This window comes from Eschscholzia californica, unplaced genomic scaffold (assembly GCF_041429995.1).
Source record: "Eschscholzia californica isolate CP2 unplaced genomic scaffold, dmEscCali1.0.p SCAF_5, whole genome shotgun sequence".
NCBI lineage: Eukaryota > Viridiplantae > Streptophyta > Magnoliopsida > Ranunculales > Papaveraceae > Eschscholzia > Eschscholzia californica.
The window spans coordinates 11,439,443-11,460,890 of record NW_028238472.1 but is presented as its reverse complement, the minus strand read 5'-3'; positions in this window follow the sequence as shown (position 1 = coordinate 11,460,890).

Genomic DNA, 21,448 nt, shown 5'->3' with positions numbered 1-21,448 from the left:
AATCCGGTTATGTTTTTAGCTTGTGATTCTTTTCTCGTTTGAACGACTATCTTCTCCTTTTGAAGTAGTTTGCTCCCAGATGTGTCGTATAAGACGCAAGTCCCTTTATGTGAACCAACCAAAGAACCTTGCCCATCAGGAGTATAGCAAGCAACAGTAACCATCTCGTGTAGATCTGTCGATGACAACAGTCGGTCTGGTGTACTCCATAATCGAACTTTAGCGTCAAGTGAACCACTTATGAAGTAGGTATCGTCGATCGGGTTGAAGCTTATACAAGTTACATAATCATTGTGTGCAAATAGCTTCCAACAACTCTTGTTTTCAATGTCCCATAACCTAACAGTGTCCATTGAGGACGAAAGCCATTGTTGTGATTTAGACCAAGAGAGATCCAAGAGGTCATCCAACTGACCATGGAAAGAGCAAATAGGTTTATCTGTCAATGAGAAAACAATCTCTGACACAAAAATATAATCAGGGATTTTCCCCTTTCTCTTACTTGAAGAAGCTTTCCCTCTTTTCTTCCTCTCTATATTGTCCACTTGCTGAAAAGTGGTGAAAGAGTTGTCGACAATTCCAGTGCGGCCATATAAACTAATAACCCGAGTCAACCATCGTTCATTGTGAAGATTTTTTGGATCATCTTCATCATCGAGTAGTGGACCAAAATATTGGAGTTTTTTATTAGTAAGTTCAGTATCCACCATTGTTAGGTTTTTGGTTGACGGTTGGAAGGACGACGGAGGTGATTGATCTTTAGTAGGGCTGGAATCAGAACCAACCTCATATTTGTTTCTGTTATCTTTGAGCTTCTCTTCTTCTACTTCGAAGGAAAAGTCATCTTCTTCTTCTGCAACTTCAACTTCTTCGTAATCTTCTTTTTCTATTTCTTTTTCTTGATGGAACGGTAAAATAGGCGAGGAAGATGGTTGACGTATTATTGTTCCAAGGTCGTCACACATATGCTGAGTCTTAGCTAAATCCGATAGTGGTAATGGAACCGCGTCGGCAGAAGTCGGTTGTGGTGGTGGTGGTGAATAAGAAAGAGAAGATGATTGTGTTGGTGGTGGCAGTGAATACGGTGGTGAATAATAAGAGTACGGAGGTGGTGGTGGTGGTGGTGATTCTGGTGTTGGATAGTAATAAGATGGCGGTGATTGTGTATAACACACTGGAGATGGTACTGATGGTTCGTATTGATAAGGAGAAGGTTGTGGTGTATAATTAGAGTATGGAGGTGGTGGTGAAGACGGTGGTAAATATGGTGTATAATAAGAGTACGGTGGTGGTGGTGGTTCAGAGGATGGTGTCGGATAATAATAGGACGGAGGTTGTGATGAGTTTTCTCGTACGGTTTCTCCCGGATTCCAATGATAATCGTACGAATCTCTATTCCCATGCAAACATGATGCGCATAAGCATCGATTCGTTATTCCTTCATGAGTATAATCTGATTGATTATAATCTTCTTGAGGAATAGAATATGATTGAGATTGATTTAACTTGTCTGAAAAAAAAATTCTAGAATCATTCACCCAAAACTTTGGTGGCTCTGAATACCACATGATGTAGAACGCAGCGGAATTAAAGAAGACGATAAAATTAAACAAAGAACGATAAAATAACGATGAAATAACTCTAAATACTTAAAACTTTATTAAATTTCAATGGGGTTTCTCTTCAACTTGTGAATAATGGACTAACTAGATATCCTTTTATAGGATTCTGGACTTTCCTAGATAGACTTGAATTAAACTTTCCTAAATAATTAAAATACTGCAACTGCCTAAATAACTAGACTCAAATCTGGACCTTTCCAATTATTGGAAATACTAAAATAACATAATTTCCTAAACCTAAATTCTCTAATAATTATACTAAAATTGGGACATCCTAAAACTACTCTCTATGGCCGGTTGGCCCATGACCGGGTTCGGTCATGGAAAAAGTCTCCACGCCGGGTGCCCCTGCATCATTTTCGCACCCCTACGTTTAAGCGTAGAGAATAAAGTTTTGTGCATTATTGCTGTTAACTCTTACTCATATTAGTCCTCTATCTCTAGCTTTCTATTAGTGATATGGACCTATTTGTAACACTTAATTTCTTTGAATGGATATTTGATTGAAAAAAAACCCAAAGAAAGAGGGTGCCTGCTAAAAGCACCTGCCAAAACAGCTACAAGGGCTACCCAACATTAGACGCGAATCTTATTCGGCTTTCTCTCCCTAACCGATTTGTTCTTCCTTCTTACCTTTCTGATTGATCTTCTCTCTCAATTTTAACTACCCAAATTCTTACCTTTTTCATCTCAAAAATATCAAAATTTGTACTATAAATCTTCCACATTCAACTCAGTTTCAACACCAAAAACCCAACCAAAACCAGCCATGTAAAAAACTACCCTCTCTGTTTTTCTTCTTCTATTTCATCTCTTGGTTTCCTTGCACAGTCTCTGGTTTGAGTAGTCATGGTGTTACTTTACTTTGTCTCTCTACAAACTGGGTTTCTCCATCTTCTTCTTTTCAATCAGCCATGTCTGAAATTGTAACCTTCTTAACCCTCATTAAACCACCTTTACCAGTTTCTCATGTAAAAAAAAACTACCCTCTCTGTTTTCTTCTTCTATTTCATCTCTTGGTTTCCTTGTACAGTCTCTGGTTTGAGTAGTGATGGTGTAACTTTACTTTTCTCTCTCTACAAACTGGGTTTCTTCATCTTACTTCATTTGAAATATGTGTTTCTTTACAATAGCTGGATCACAATCATGGTGAAGATAAGCTAATCCATGAGCAGTAAAACAATTGATAGCTCACAATTATCTCAGTTTCCGATTATGCAGCTCCACTTGCTCCATTCCTGTGTCTGGGAAGATTCATGAAACAAAAGAAAACTAATCCGTTTGACTGGAATCTTGAGACAAAATTGAGATATCAATAGTGTCTTTTCTATTTGATTTTGCATCTGTTAGCTGCTTCACAACCTCTCTCATCTTCGTCCTTGCACTTGGTTCAGTTCTGGTACATCGAGGAGCTCTCAGAAGTACTTCGAATGCTTCATCCGTTACTAAAGAACCCAAAATTTCGTCTAAGAGGCTTGGGCCGACAATGTTATTCGGTTTGAGCGAAAGATTCATAATCGGAAAGGGAGCACACGGAACTGTTTACAAGGCCTCAGTTAGTGAATGTCCACATTATGCAGTAAAAAACTTAGTTTTGCACATCTGAAAGGACCAAGTTCAACTATGGTTAGAGAAATTTAGACAGTCGGAAAGATCAGGCACCGAAATCCTGTGAGACTAGAATCAACCGCCATGGGAAAAGATTATGGGTTGAGTTTTTGTACAAGTATATGCATAATGGTAGTCTTTATGATGTTCTTCATGAGATCAATCCAGCTCCAATTATAACTTGGGAAGTTCGGTATATAATTGCTTTAGGAACTACTCATGGATTAGCTGATCTTCACCATGATTGTGATCCGGCTCACAGAGATATCGAACCGTATAACATTGTCGGCCCAAGCCTCTTAGACGAAATTTTGGGTTCTTTAGTAACGGATGAAGTGTTCAAAGTACTTCTGATAGCTCCTCGATGTACCAGAACTGAATCAAATGCAAGGCCGGCGATGAGAGTGGTTGTGAAGCAGCTAACAGATGCAACATCAAATAGAAAAGACACTATTGATATCTCAATTTTGTCTCAAGATTCCAGTCAAACGGGTTAGTTTTTGTGAAAAGGTTAAACCTTTGATTGTTTAATTCACTTGAGTATGACCGAGTGAAGGTGAAGGTGATGATCTTCTCGGTTTGATGACCGAGAGGGAGATTGAGAGAGTTGATAGTCTCGGCTATAACCGAGAGAGTGTGTAACAACTCTCGGTGAGGCCGAGAGTGATGAAGCTCGGGTATAACCGAGAGAGAGAGAGATGAGCTGAGCTCTCGGTTATAACCGAGGGTTGATGATGACAATCTCGGTTGAATCCGAGAGATGAAGATCGGTGAGCTTGTTGTTGTTGTGTGAGAGAGATAGAGAGATAGGTAAATACCTTGTTTATTAACACTACAACTTATTAATACATTGTGTATGATCTCCTTATATAGGTTTACATGATGAAGAGTTTTAAGTTATCAAAATTTATCTAAACTAATCCTAAACTAATCTAAACTATAATCCTAATACCTAAGGAATCCTAGTTGTAGTAGGATTCCTATTTGGACCAAGTCCACTCGGTTTGGCCGAGTGGAGTGGACCTTCCAACACTCCCCCTCAAGTTAGAGCGGGAATGGAAGTAACGCCTAACTTGCCAATAATGTTCTTGAACGGTTCTGCCCCAAGTGGCTTTGTGAAGATATCCGCTAACTGATTTTCTGTACTGGTGAAGCGTGTGGCAATGACGTTGTCTTTAATCTTTTCACGAACGATGTGGCAATCTATCTCAATGTGTTTGGTACGTTCGTGAAAAACTGGATTATCAGCAATGTGGAGAGCGGCTTTGTTGTCGCAATAAACTGTCATCGGATCTGAGTGATCAATTCCAAAGTCAAGTAATAAATACTTAAGCCATTGTAATTCGCATGTGAGGATGGCTAAAGCTCGATATTCTGCTTCTGCCGAAGACTTGGCAACGGTGGGTTGCTTCTTTGATTTCCATGAAAGTGGACTAGATCCCAACATTGTAAAATATCCTGTAGTTGATCTACGGGTCGAAGGACAACCAGCCCAATCTGAATCACAGTAACCTGTAATATGGAGAGAGCTGTTTGCGGATAAAAATACTCCTTTATCAAGGGTACCTTTCAAGTATCGTAGTACGCGATGGGCGGCGTCTAGGTGTACTTGACTGGGTGTTTGCATGAATTGACTGAGGTTATTCACAGCGAAAGCGATATCTGGCCGTGTAACTGTTAAGTAGAGAAGCCGGCCAATTAGGCGACGGTAAACTGACGGATCTGACAATGGTGTACCGTCAGTGGGACTAAGTCGAAGTTTCTGTTCCATAGGGAATTCAGAGGGACGTGCAGCGGTTAGTCCAGAATCTTTTAAAATATCAAGTGCATATTTTCTTTGACATAAAAAAATGCCTTGTGACGAACGAGAAACTTCAATACCAAGAAAGTACTGGAGACGTCCTAAATCCTTTAGCGAGAAAGCATTATTTAGGAATGATTTTAACTTGGAAATAGCATGATCATTATTTCCTGTGATAATGATGTCATCCACATAGACTAGAACATAAATCTGAGTGGAGGAGGAACGAAAGGTAAAAAGCGAATAATCACTCTTAGATTGAGAGAAACCACGTTCAATTAGAACGGAGGAAAATTTGGAAAACCACTGACGGGATGCTTGTTTTAGACCATAAAGAGATTTATGAAGGCGGCATACTTTAGACTCCCCCTTAGATGAAAACCCGGGGGGAAGTTTCATGTAAACCTCCTCATGGAGGTCGCCTTGGAGGAAGGCATTGTTAACGTCCAACTGATGGAGAGACCAGCCTTTAATGGCGGCGAGAGATAGAAGAACTCGAACGGTTACTAGTTTAGCAACCGGAGCAAAAGTATCATTGTAGTCCAACCCCTCTATTTGAGTATAGCCTTTAGCCACTAAGCGAGCTTTATAGCGTTCTATGGAGCCCTCGGGCTTGAACTTTATTTTATACACCCACTTACAACCAATAGGCTTCTTGCCGGGTGGTAAGTTAGTGAGAGTCCAAGTTTTGTTTTCTTCCAAGGCCGAAATTTCCTTAGCCATGGCCTCCTTCCAATGAGAAGATTTCATTGCTTGGGTGAAGGAAGTGGGTTCGGTCGAGGACAAGACCGAGGAAAGAAATTGTTGATGAGAAGTTGAAAAGGAATTTATAGAAAAATAGTTTTCAAGTGGATACTTGACGGTAGTGGTGTTGGAGCAAACATAGTCTTTGAGATGACTAGGTGGTTGACGAGACCGAACCGGTCTGCCGGAGTCAACGTCGGGATCGCCGGAAGTGGGAACATCGGTCGCGGGCGGTGGAAGAGAAGAGCCCGAACCGGGAGTGGTGACAGGGGGTTCTGTCGGCACCCCTGAAGCGGGGTGTGTGTTAGAATAATCTGTCGGCACCCCTGAATCAGGGAGCTCGGTAGAGATATCTGTAGGCACCCCCGAAGGGAAAGAATGGTTTTTTGTCGGCACCCCCGAAGGTGTGTTACCAGGGGTGTCTGGAGGCACCCCTGAAACAGTATCCAAAACCGGGACGACAGGGACAGTGGGTTCTTCGGTGAACCTGCTGCTGTCGGACGGTGAATCGGGAGGAGGCTCGGTATTCACCGGAAAATCAAAGGTTCCGTCATCATCAATAGAGAGGGATGGAGACGGGTCGGCGAGAGGAGCTTGTGCCGGAGGTGGAGAAGCCATAGGAAAGCGGCTCTCGAAGAATGTAACGTCTCGTGAGATGAAAATACGTTGAGTAGAGATGTCGTAGATACGGTAACCCTTTTGTCCACTTGGGTAGCCAAGAAAAATGCCGGCGGAGGACCGGGCGTCCATCTTGGTTTTGACCAAAGGGATACGGGCATAGCAAAGGCATCCGAATACACGTAAGTGTGAAAGATTCGGAGGAGCACCCATGAGGATTTCATGAGGGGATTTCCCATCAAGGATTGGTGTGGGTAATTTATTAATGAGATAGACGGCGGTTAGAACGCATTCTCCCCAAAACGAAAGAGGGAGGTGAGCTTGAAGTCGTAAAGATCTAGCGACTTCAAGAATATGGCGATGTTTTCGCTCAACAACACCGTTTTGTTGAGGTGTATAAGTGCAACTACGTTGATGGGTGATTCCTTTTTCAAGAAACCAACTTTGGAGGGAATGATTCATGAACTCAGAACCATTGTCTGATCTAATTGTTTTTATCACACAGTTAAATTGTGTATGAACATAATTAGAAAAATTCCTAATTTTCATGGTGGAGTCCGATTTAGAACTTAGAAGGAATATCCAAGTACAACGAGAAAAATCGTCAACAAGGGTCAAAAAATAACGACACCCGGAGGTGGAGGGAACCGGAAAGGGACCCCATATATCGGCATGAACTAACTCAAATATATGAGTGGAAGAAGTAGTGCTAGAAGGAAAAGGCAATCGACATTGCTTAGAAAGCGGACATATATCGCACGGCACTTTATTTGATAAGAATTTAAAATTCATACATGGAAGTCTAGAATTAAAAAATTGAAAACGAGAGAAAGATGGATGGCCTAAACGGCAATGCCATAAAGAAAAACACTCATGACTAGGTTTATCTTGAAATAAATTTGAAACGGAAAAAATTTGACGCTCCGTGCGGAGGAAGTAAAGATCATCATGGAGACTACCATGCCCAATCTCCATCTTCGTTGTTCGGTCTTGAAAAAGACATAAGTCATCGTCAAATAAGACGGTACAACGAAGAGATTTAGAAATTTGAGATATAGATATGAGATTAAATTGAAAAGATGGAATATGAAGCACATCTTGTAAATAAAATCTATTGGAAAAATAGACCGAACCAATATGGTGAACCTTAACTCTTGATCCATCGGGTAGTCTAACAAATAAATCCGGAGGAGCAAGAGAATATGAAGAAAAACGTGATAAAACCGAACATATGTGTTTAGCGGCACCGGAATCAATAACCCAAGGAGGATGAAAAGAAGAATAATACTTACCTGTAAGATTGACGTGAGGGTCTTTAGTGGTACCATGAGAAGATGTGGGCTGTTTGTTTTGTTCCAATAAGGCAATTATAGATTGGTATTGCTCCGGTGTGAGAGTAGTTGCTGAAGGCATCGTGGTGGGAGAATCCGAGTGGTGAACCTCAAACGGTCCACTATTAATGGTAGCATGAACTTGAGAAGTTTCAGAAGCTTCGGGAGTAGTCATGATTCAAGAGAAAAAAAATTTTGAAAGCTCTTATACCATGTGAAAAGGTTAAACCTTTGATTGTTTAATTCACTTGAGTATGACCGAGTGAAGGTGAAGGTGATGATCTTCTCGGTTTGATGACCGAGAGGGAGATTGAGAGAGTTGATAGTCTCGGCTATAACCGAGAGAGTGTGTAACAACTCTCGGTGAGGCCGAGAGTGATGAAGCTCGGGTATAACCGAGAGAGAGAGAGATGAGCTGAGCTCTCGGTTATAACCGAGGGTTGATGATGACAATCTCGGTTGAATCCGAGAGATGAAGATCGGTGAGCTTGTTGTTGTTGTGTGAGAGAGATAGAGAGATAGGTAAATACCTTGTTTATTAACACTACAACTTATTAATACATTGTGTATGATCTCCTTATATAGGTTTACATGATGAAGAGTTTTAAGTTATCAAAATTTATCTAAACTAATCCTAAACTAATCTAAACTATAATCCTAATACCTAAGGAATCCTAGTTGTAGTAGGATTCCTATTTGGACCAAGTCCACTCGGTTTGGCCGAGTGGAGTGGACCTTCCAACAGTTTTCTTTTGTTTCATGAATCTTCCCAGACACAGGAATGGAGCAAGTGGAGCAAGTGGAGCTGCATCATCGGAAACTGAGATAATTGTGAGCTATCAATTGTTTTGCTGTACAAGAATGCAAACCTTTTAGTCGTACGTTACATATTTTTTCGTGTTTTACTTTTCCACCAAGTGTGTCCGACTCCTGTTTCGGACTTAGGTCGGAGTGTTGGTCCAATGGTGGACATTGTGTCGAGTTACGGCTTTCTTAAGATGTGTACTAAAATATGACAATATATATGAAGGATTTGAGTACCCTGTGATTTGAAAATATTAGATATCTTAGAAGTAGCCTTTAGCTTGCTAGCAAGTCTATTCTAACTCCTTTACAGAGGAGAAAAATGAAAGAAATTGGATTTGAACATCATCTTCTACTCTTCTTTTCCTTATTCCGATACTTCAAACACTTCAAAAATTCCTCAAATTAGAATAAAGTAGTGGATTCATTAAGCTATTTGATAAAGTTGGCATTGTTTCTTGATGTTTAATTTGATAAAGTTGGATGCTCAACCAATCATTGATACAGAAGTTTGGTTCAGTTCAATGGTAGCATATGTATGTCTCTCCACAATAGAGAGTAGGTTCTGCTCTTGATTTTAGATATTTAGCATCGTATATTGTACTTTTTTTCCAGTCTACTTTTAATAAGTAATGTCTGAGTTCATCTAGTTTTAATAAAGCGACCCAAATCTTTTGCGAGGTAATTGTCAATTACGTAACTTTTAGCAAGAACTTGTATACCTTCAAAATATACAATAGAAGCACCAATTTTTTTTGTTTTGTTTTGTTTTATGAAAAGTTCTTAAAGATTGAAGACATGAAGTCTTTCATTTTAAGAGCAAAGTTCTAAAATTTTGGTAGTTGGAACGGGCCTATTTGATTTTGACTCTCACCCATGGAAATATGGCTTAAAAAGTAAATTATTTCTCGTGAACTATAAAGTAAGGAATTTCAACTTCTTCTTTGAGAAAAAAGACTACAATGAAATTAAGGGCAAAGAAAGGGCAAGGAACAAATGAAGGTAGTGAGTCGTAAAGACAAAAGTAAAGGAGAGGAAGAAAACCCTAAAAACATGAATGCAAATTGACAAAGAATCCGTGGGTATATAGCCCAAAATAATGTTCAAAAAGGATTTAGGGTCCAATCTTCCCAAAAAATGAATTTTTAGTCCTTTTGTTCTTGGGACTAAAAACCCTTAATATATATTACATAATTCCTTCCATGTCCAAGTCATTTTTCGCGAGATTTTAATATGTGAGGCCGGAAAAAATTTTCAAACGGTTTAATGTACCTTGATTTTAGGATAAATTTAGGAAAAAACGGATAGATTCTCACGAAATTTTCTCTCTCTTCTATAATCTGTTTAGAAACAAAATCCAAACTTTTGCAAATCAATTTTCTCTCTCTTCTTTACAGATTTAATATGGAGATTTATTAGCCAAAAATATGGAGATTTATTAGAAACAAATCATAATTTTTCTCTCCTCTAAACAGATTTGGAAATCAAATTTTCTCTTTCCTATTATCCGAATAAATCAGAAATCAAAATCCTAACCAAAACCAAAACGTCATCACCACGGATATTTCCAAATCAATTTTCTCTCTCTTCTTTACAGATTTGGAAACCAAATCAATTTTCTCTATCTTACTATGTAAATTTTTTTTCGATTCAAAACAAATTTCTCTCACTTAACTTTCAGATTTGGAAATAGTATATAATCTAGGATCAATTTAGCGTGATTTGGAGGTTAATATACAAAACATATATGTCACTTTCTCTCACTTAACTTTTAGTTTTGGAAATAGTATATTTTTCTGGGAACATTAAAGCAGCATTTTTTTTCGTTTTTACTCATACATAAATACTCATCGAATACAAATTATGAAATAAATACGTAAATTATGTATTATTTATGACGAATAAACCATCATTTGTCAAGTATACAACGTAATTTATCAAATGTATTTGGGTCTTGTTCAGTAAATTACACATAATTTCTTTACATTACACATAATTTCTTTTACATAACACATCGTTTACATTCTGTTACAAAAAAAATGTACAAAATCTTCTCTGGTTCAATAATGGTGCCCATCCATGTTGCCCTATTGCTTGGAATGCTAATGGAGGGGGCCGAATATGAGGCTTTTCCAAGGAATCATGATCAAGATCCATTCAAGTGTGCATTTCTTATGAAATATTTCGAGGAGCCAATCAGAAAGTCAAGTAACAAGAACAAGGGTATTTCAAGTTTGATTTGCTTATTTTGATTTGATGATTCTGCCTTGAACTCCATCTGTGATAACAAATGGAGAGAGATTAATACATATAAATTATATAAAAAAGTATATTATTTACAATAAATTACATGAACATTTACGTAAATTATATGTAATTTATTTCAAAGTACACGGGATTTACATATATAAGCGAAGTTGTTCTAATAATGAAACGAGTATTGTTTTTGAGATTAAAGCATAATTAATGTTCCATATAATATTCATGATATTCGTGATAAAGTATATATAATTTGTCAGAAAATACATATATCATGTTCTCATTTTGAAAAACATCGTACGGGAGATGTTTGCATAATTTACTATAAATTATGGTAATTTATGATAAAGTACATGTACTGTTAATTCTGTTATGAGGAACCGTACGAAAAAAACCACGTTTCATAAATCCGTACGGATTGAAAACCAGATCTGAAGAAAAAGTACGAATATCATTAGGTTTAAACTACATATCTAAAGATATTTGATATGATGATTGATTGCAACAATAAGTATACTCGATTTATAGGAATTAGTAATGAAGGATTATCTCATCAATATCGAAATCATTAAAGAAATTTTTAGAGAGAGAAATACAATAATAACATACTCGATTTGAAACAGAATCATTAAAGAAGAATTTTGTTTACCTGATTAACAATTAAGAAACTGATTTTGAAAAACTCTAATGAATATGAAACAATTTCTTTGTTTTAATGGAAGAATCAACTACTATAAACTGAAATAAAATCACAAAAACTTATAAATTGATTTATATTTTACCTGTTTAACTTGATATGAAGTGACATAAATGGAAATGGAGTTCTGAGCTTGTGTATTGGATTAGAAGACGAATGTTTGAAAAGCAATCTAATGAAGATGAAACAAGATTTCTGAGTTTAATGGAGGTTTTGTTATGTGAATCGGATTTAGAGAGAGAGAATAAAGAGGTTTCGGTTACTGAAAATAATGAATCACGTTTCTTTATTTAGAAACGTGATTGGAAAGGGAATGTGGGAGATAAAAATGGAAGAAGATCTTTATGAATTTTGAAGATAAATCAGTTTGTTTAAAAACGTGATTTGAGAGAGAATGTGGGAGATAAAAATGGAAGAAGATCTTTATGGATTTTGAAGATAAATCAGTTATAATATATGAGGAAGGTTAGATTAGGAATTATGATTTATTTGATATTCTAGGGATTTGTGTTTTTTCTCTAGATGACACCAAATGGACTAGATATCCATTTATATTATTTTTTTGGTTTTGAAACCCTTTATAGGATTAGAGAGGACTAAATGTCTTATTAGGACCCGTTTTTTGGGCTATAAAGACAAAGTATATAATTTGATGGGTGAATGATGCCGTCACATCTTAAGAATTTCTTATGTCAAGGACAAGGCGTCCCTAGAGAGAATAGGAGTACCTTAACCAAAAAAAAAAAAAAAGAATAGGAGTACCAAAATGTAGTGGTTCATACGGCTGTTGTCGTGACTCCAATGTGCCCATTGTGGCAGGTTTCTCACTTTTTATAGTATTGGTTCACGATTTGTTGCATACGTGTCCTTTCGACGTTATTTATAAACTGGCCAATCTGCTCAATTTCCTGATTGACCCCAACTTGTTGTGTTTATATTGAAAATGACTATGTGAATAATAGTAATAACAAGAAAATAATAATATATCACAAAGGATGACATAGGTTTTTTTGCCATATCATAACTTCTATCTATAAATTTCGGACGTTCATTTCTTATTTATGAATCTTAACCGTTCTTTTTGAAGAGTCTTTAGAAAGATAGATATTTAAAAGTCAAAATAATTATCCACTTCCTATTACGTCTCACATTATTTTTCTCTCTCTTAAAAAACACGATTATATTTCTCTCTCTTTCCTCTTTTCTCTCTTCAAACAACTCAATATAATCTCCATTATTATTCTTTTAGAAATTACAATTTATTATTTCTAATATATGTTTTTACTACTTCAATATCTGTAAATAACTAAAGTATTTGACAATAACCGCGTAACATGCTTATAGAAATTTCCGTGTCCTACGGGTACGGGCTATACCCTAGTATGTAACAAACGACATAGTTTTTTTTGTCATGTCATAACTTGCATGTATAGATATTTAAAAGTAAAAAAAAAATACTCACTTCCTATAAATTCTCACGAGAAATTATCTTCATCCCTCCATTTGGCCGCTCCCTCAGCCCTCCGCCCAATGTGGCGACATATCACTTGAGCGTATATTCCCACTATTCTCTCTCCATTTGTTCCACGGTCAAGAGATATGTCGCCGCACCAGACAGATGGTTGAGGGAGGGACCAAATGGAGGGATGAATAAAATTTCTCACTTTCTCACATTATTTCTCTCTTAAAAAATACGACTGTATTTCCCTCTCTTTCCTCTTTTCTCAACCCAGTGGCGAGGCCAGAAAGTTTTATGAGTGGGGGCACTTTTTTGTTATAGTTAGTGAAAGAATTTCATAGTATACGATCAGGTTAGAATCAAAAAACAAAATTTCAATAAAATTTTATTTATAGTTTAGATATGTCGTGGTAATTTTAATGTACAACAAGTAAGTTTTAATTTTCTCATCAATATGATTTAGGATCTTTCCCCCAACTGGATTCCAAAAAAATACCTTTTAAAAAAAAGGAACGGATGAAGAGATAGTGGTGAAGATTAAGAAAACGACGATGAAGAGAAAGTGATCGTACTGGAAGACAAAATGAAGGTAAACTTTTCTTTCTAATAACATGTTACTATAACAAACGTGTAAAAAAACCTTGAAGTCCAAAATACAAGTCACTAAAAAATCATACGAAATCAAAGTTATGAGAGTTATTAAGAAAATTCATCATCTCTACGAAACCGTTTTTATTAAGTTGGTCACTTTGAAGAGGTCAAAATTTAATTAGTTCAATTAATAAGAACCAATTTTAGACCAACACATGCAATATATAAAGTATTTTCAATAAGTATTAATCTTAAACCAAACAATACTTTTAACTAACGTAAATAGTAGACATTCTAGGATAAAAATGTAAGTAGTGGAAATCTAGAAAAAAAATTGTTTTGAGGAGGTCTAAATTTAATTAGTTCAATTAATAAGAACCAATTTTAGACCAACACATGCAATTTATAAAGTATTTTCAATAAGTATTAATCTTAAACCAAACAATACTTTCAACTAACGTAACTAGTAGATATTCTAAGATAAAAATGTAAGTAGTGGAAATTCTAGAAAAAAAAAATGTTTTGTGTGTGGGTCGATCCCGAGACCTCCACAATGTAATCCAAGCGTTTCACCAATTAAGCTAAAGAAGATCTTTGTTTAAAAAGCGAACATATATATACATAATATTAGTGGCAAGTACAACTTGACGCATACGAGTCACATTAGGGTAGTGGGGGCATGGGCCCCCACGGGCTCCTATGTGGGCTCGCCCCTGAAACAACCCAATATAATCTCCATTATTATTCTTTTAGACATTACAATTTATTATTTTTTTTAAATATTTTTACTACTTGAATATCTGTAAATAAAGAAAGTATTTGACGATAACGCGTAACATTCATATAGAAATTTTCTTGCCCTACGAGCGCGAGAAATACCCTAGTCAATATAATAAAATAGGTGGACAAGTGTTGATTGAGACAAACTCCTGGATAAGTCAAACAGTCCGACCCACATCTATTATACTGGTATGAACAGTTGGATTCAGCAAAATCTATATCATTATGTGGGTCCTATTTTGTCAAAGGACATATCTTCTCAATTCCCAACCCAACCCTTCGTCTCTCTTTTCTTCAACGATTTTATTTCGGATCAACCAAAATAGGGTTTGTTAACACAACCCTTCGTCTCTCTTTTCTTCAGCGATTTAGTTTGGATCGGTCAATTTAGGGGTTTGTTAAGGTATGTTGGATTTTCTCTTTTCAAGTGCTCATCGAGGGTCACATTAATTTGAGATTCCATTAGTCATGAAATCCCGCTCCATAGATTGGATTTTTCATTCAATTCCAGCAAATTAAGATTTTTTTCTTTCTTTTCAATTCTCATATATACTTTTTGTTCAATTTGATCCACCTCAATTGATTTATCTAGGTATTTCTTATTTTTTTACTTTTCACTTCAGTATCTAGATACTTCTTCATTGACTTAGGTCGGAGTGTTGGTCCAACGGATCTTGTGTAGAGTTACTGCTATCTTAAGATATCATAGAAGCACCCTTTAGCTTTTTTTTTTTTTTTTGATGAGATGAGCACCAATATATGGACAACTAATTATTCTATATGGACAACTATTTTCGGGTCCGATGTAAGTTAATTATGTTTGATTTTATTGACTTTCATTTAATAAGGGGACATCTCTATAAGGTCTTCAATATTAAAACATTAAGTAATCAGGGACCATAAACAAATATAACAGATCAAAATAAAAACCTAGTTGCCATTCTTCTTCTTCTTCTCCATATAACCACAACTACATCTCTCTCGGTCTTTAATGGGGAAGGTTTGGGATTAGGCCACTTGTGAGATTAAGCTCCATTACTATAACACTATAAATAACACCAATTATAAAGCTACCAACTAATCCCCTAACTGTGATTTGCTTCTTCCATCATGAAATTTGCCTTGAAGAATCTTGTTCCTCTGTTGTTCTTTTGTTCCTATGTATCTTCTTTCTCTCAATTTCTTTCTTCAACTCTAAAATATTCATCATAGGCATAGCCCCAACTTGAGAAATTTCTCTCTCTAAAACAACTCATTTTCTACATTTACCATAAGAACTGTAGAACTAATAAGAGGTTATGAAATGGAAATTGATCAAAATACTTTTCTGTTTGCAATCTCACCTGGGTATTAGAAAATGAACCGCCACCAAGAATCTTCAAATGGGTTTTGTCTTATTCCTTAATCCATGAATGAACTCTGCCTCCAGATTAATTCAATCGATAGAGAACCCACTGAAAACCCTAGTTTTAATTCCTCAAACTCTGCACACAGTAATGGGTTTCTCTAATTGAAAACAATCATAAAATCTTTAATGAAAACTCTCTTTCTCTCTCTAAAAAGAAAACGATGAATACTCAATAGTCCCGAAAATTACCCAAAAATAACTACAAATCGTATAAACAACTTTGACTTAGAAATTTTTGATATTTCTTATGATCATCAAAACCCCACTATAAATACAGAATTCTGAATCAAGAGTTAAACTTTGTTGATGAAGAAGAAGAAACTTTAGGGTTTAGGGAAGAAAAGAGGGAGAACTTAAAATAAAAACTCTTATTTTTGGAGGACATAAATGAAAATAATATAGAGATGTCCCCTTAAAAATAATTGTCTATATAAAAAATTTTAATTTTTTAATTGTCCATATAAAATAGTTGTCCACACAAAATAATTAGTTAGTTGGCTTTGTTTCTTAAGGTTTAATTTGATAAAGTTGGAAGCTCAACCCATCATTCATACAGAAGTTTGGTTTAGTTCAATGGTAGCATACTAGCATTTATATCTCTCCACTATAGAGAGTAGGGTTATGCTCTTGATTTTAGATATTTAGCATCATATATTGTACTCCTAGTTAGAGAAAAGTACTTTTTTTCCGGTCTACTTTTAACAAGTAATGTCGAGTTCCTCTTGTTTTAATAAAGCGACCCAAATCTTCTGCGAGGCATTTGTGAGTTAAGTTCTAACATTTTGGTAGTTGGAATGGGCCTATTTGATTTGGACTCTCACCCAATGGGAATATGGCTTAAAAAGTAAATTATTTCTCGTGAACCACAAAGCAAGCAATTTTAACTTCTTCAAGAAAAAAGACTAATGTGAAATTAAGGGGAAAGAAAGGATAAGGAACAAATGAAGGTAGAGAACCCTAAAAACAATAAGAACTATGTAAGAAAAGCTCAAGATTTGGGCCCAAATACGAAAAAAAAATCACTTGGAAATAATAATGTAAAAAAATCCAAATTTTAAACTGTTGGCAAAACTTTTGAAACTGTGACAACATATATAATTATGTTCTTAATTATGTCTGAACAAAAACAAATTTGTTCGTACATTTACAAAATTGTTGAGAGCAAATACAAAATTGTTGAGAGAAAATACAAAATTGTTGAAAGCAAACTGTGTTTTGTTCAGAAATTTTCAAAAATGTTTTGTAATTTCAACTTTTGGGTTTTTTTTACATTATTATTCCGGGTTGGGCTTCATTTGATATTTTGACCCGAATTTTGGGCCTTATAATTTTCCTCTCAAACAATAATGCACATTGACAAAAAAAGAAGTATATAATTTGATGGGAATGATTGATGCGATCAAATCTCAAAAATTTCTTATGTCAAGGACAAGGCATTCCTAGAGAGGATTGGAGTACCAAAATGTAGTGGTTCATATCGTTGTTGTCATGAATCTAATGTGCTCATTGTGGCGGGTATCTCAAGTTGTAATAGTATTCCTTCACAATTTGTTGCATTCGTGTCCTTCTGACGTTATTTATAAACGGGCCGATCTACTCCATTTCCTGATTGACCTGACTTGTTGTATGTTTATATTGAAAATGACTACTTGAATAATAGTAATAACAAGAAAATAATAGTAATAATAATAATAATAATAATAATAATAATAATAATAATAATAATAATAATAATAATAATAAGAGTTATTTTTGCGAAAGGGCAGACATAAGTACCGGGTAATGAGTTTGGGGAATGAAGATGTTCTTTTTTTGAGTTTGGGGCGTGGCACATTGAACCAAAAAAATATAACAAAAATACTGATGTGAATCCACATATATCAAATTGCACATTATTATGAGTAGAAATCTAGTTTTGTAAATCAAAATATGGAAAATCATAATACAAAACATAATTTCATACAACATGTTTGTGAACAAAAAACATATGAAATGGATGTTACAAAATATATTTTGTAATAAACAATTTGTGAAATGGTACAGATGCTGAACAAAAGTTTGAAGATGAAACCCTTAAAAAAGATGAAGATGATGAAACATAACCTTGAAGATGAAACGGTAGAAATGAAAGCATAAAAAAATCAAGAAGATGAAGACAAAAGATTCACTAGAGCTTCTCATGAGCATTATCAAACCTTAGTGAAGCATTACCAATCGATAATGGAGCTTGAAGATGAAGATGAAGAAGAAGCTTGAAAATGTAAATGATGAATCGTTCATAGTGGTTTGTTTCTCACTTTTACGATTCTGGTTGTGCGTTACAATGTGTTTGATGAACTTTCAGAAATGGATGGTGAGGAAACAAGAAATATTGAGAGATTTAGAAAGAGACAGAGAGAGAGAGGGATATTTCATCTCAAACTGTTTTTAGAGAGAGAAAGTGAGAGGAAAAAAATTGTGTTATGAGTTTTAAATGAATGGATTTGGCTGATGAAATACACGTTTTGTTGTGTTGGATGCTTTGAGGTAGTCCGACTCACTAAACTTTAGGCGGGAGTTGAGGAGGGATTGGGTGGGAATATATTTCTTAAGGTTAAACCTGGAACTGTCCCTAATTGTCACTTTCTTCCGGAAGATAATGTTGTAATGGTTGCCAAGAACCTAGCTACTAAGCCTGAGACAATAGCTCAATCGGCCGGTCATGGGCTTACTTTCCACAAGTTCACCCAGTCGGTGACACTTAAGAATCAAGACTAGCTTAGATTACCATGAAACACTTATCGAATTGTGTTAACAAACCCTAAATTGGTCGATCCAAACCAAAATCGTTGAAGAAAAGAGAGACGAAGGATTGGATTGGGAACTGAGAAGATATTTCCTTTCACAAAATAGGACCCACTTAAGGATACAGTTTTTGTTGAATCCAACGGTTACATACCAGTACAGATGTGGATTGAACGGATGAATTTATCCAAGAGTTTATCCCAGTCACCACCCATCCACCTGCTAAAAAATATTCATTTATTCATATATACTAAAGTATATTAATGTTAAAAAATAATCTCTATCAATATTCAAGTAGCTTAGCATTGTTCATAAAGATCAAAAAATGTTAAATTTACGATGATAAAATTGGAAAGTAACATTTTGTATCAGGATAATCCAAGTTTTGGGTGGGAAAATCATAGATGAGCCCTAACACTGTCTCCCCCATCTTCCCATTGTCCCATCAAAATGAGAAATAGTTCCCTTTTTGGTAACCCGCGTGGAGAGTTTTAAGATTTCAAGTGAAACCCTTCCCCTCCGTCGTAACAATTAGAAGAGAGAAAGTGAGAGAGTTATGGAGTAACCTCGAAAGTTTTAAGGTTTCACATGAGAAACTTTCCCTTCGTCTGAGAAGAAGGATTCTGACTAAGAAAATTCTCTTCTTCCTGAAACAGTGAGTGAAGGAGAGGGAGATAAACAGAGAAATAGAGGAAAAAAAGAGATAGAGAGAAATGGTGGTGGTTAGCGGAGAAAAATGTTGAGTATGTAGATTTATGTAAATATATTTTATTTATGTACTTCCTCAAAAGAATTGTTACAATAGTGTTAGGGACACTTGAATTTGCAAAATTAGTGTTTGGAATATCAAAAGTTATATACGACTAGTGTTTGGGGGATGATAAAATTAGTCAAAGTTGGCCCAATTTTGCTTTGTACAAAATCGATTTTGATATACTTTATCACTAAAAAAGATATTTTGTCTTCTTTGCAAAATAGATGATGCACAAAAGGGTTCATTCATGATTAAAAACAAGACTTGTTTGAAACATTTTCAAAATATAATACTACAAAATACATTTTGTACGGTATGTCTGTCCTTAATTATTTTCCTTCATACAAGAGAAAAAATGATAATACAAAACATGTTTTGCTTCGTACAAGAGAAAAAATGATAATGCATTTCTAATTTTTGTTTTATGCACCATATGTTTATATTTTTGAGTTATCAAACACATGATAACCAAATGGAAACAAAAAAAATGTGTAAAGCAAAGCAAAATACGTTTTGCTTCATGTAAGAGGAAATATAACATTGCAAAGTTTGTTTCTTACTGTTAACTTTGTCAAATTTATATTTAGTCTGTGGTGTGATAAAAGGAGATTTAAGAAAACGGCAACAAACTACAGAAGGACACCAAAGAAGTCAAAGGACACCAAACCCGCTCGCCAAAGCCCACTGAAGAGGAAAAACCTTATGCCGGAGGAAAATCCGTAAAAGAACCTTAAGAGTACTGCTTTGGTCATCAAAGGAAGAATGTGGTATCGAAAAATGTATATTTTTTTTTTAATTTGCAAAATTCACCTTTTAAGATCAATATTGGGTTATTGTCTAGCAAATGATATGTATGAAAGCAAAATAATATATATTGGTGGAAGTAAAATGGATTATGTTAGTATGTATATGAACTCCCTCCTATTTGGTAATCAATTAAATGAAGATTGAATTTGACGATTTCCATTAACCATAACGTGTTTTGCTTGATAAAGATCTTTTTTTTTTGTTGAAGGCTTGATAAAGATCTTACTAGTCTGAATTTATTTACATTTCACTAGGAAATCTTGTTTTCTTTTAAACATTATGTGATTTGCTTGAAGAATATAAAATGTATATTGCTATATGAAATATGGTTTTTTTTACTGATACATATCCATTCATATATTGGACAAAGTTGTTAATATATGTGAAAAAGCATACAGTATTTTTATTCATCCATATCTGATTATTTCGTTCGGACTATAATAAATTGCAGATTAGGAGAAGCAATCATCAGGAGACACTTCAATGAAAAGTTTGAACTTGAGTACGATGTCAACCATGTGTATTATGTATTAGACCCAATGCTTCATCCCACTTTTGGTGATTTGAGCAGGGGAATATATTGGCCATTTCTCGTGTTTGACATGTGTCATCCAAATGTGTCGTCTTTTCTATTGATTTTCATAATTCCGTTGGATAATCTATGACCACTGTTGTAACTATATATAACAAAATGAATTTTTCTGGTAACAAAAAGCAGAATGATGAATACAAAATGATTACTATGGCATAAAATATATTGGTGGTTAGTATAGGGACATGGATAAATAGTATAGGGACATGGACAAAACATCATATTTTTAGATTTAAAGTCCCTTTACCGATTAGAAAATAGACATTGTTTTTAGAGATTTAAATCGAATTAATTAATTTTTATTTGGATAAAAACTAAGATTAAAACAATACAAGTATCTAAGTTTTCTTTCATTTTCATTTTCTTCCTTAGATCCACAAATCCTAAAACAAAATCCTATTTTTAACTTAAAAACAACCATCATCTACAAACAACCTATTCTATAAAACAACCATCACCTATAAACACTACATCATTATTTACTATTAAGTTGTTCTCATCTCTTTCTTTCCTAGGTAAGACATTTGTTATTTAATCCTATTAGTGTATAATGTTGATTAAATCTCTTAAAAAGTAAATATTTCGGCTACTATGTTTACTTATTTTAATTTTTCGCCAGAATTTCGGTCACTGTGGTCGAAATATTAAACATATTTCGACCACAGTGGTTGAAATATGCCCAAAATTTCGATCAGTATTCATATTTCGACAATAATGGTCGAAATTTTGCCCATATTTCGACAATATTAGTCGAAATTGTGGCCATATTTTGATTACGTTGCCCGAAAT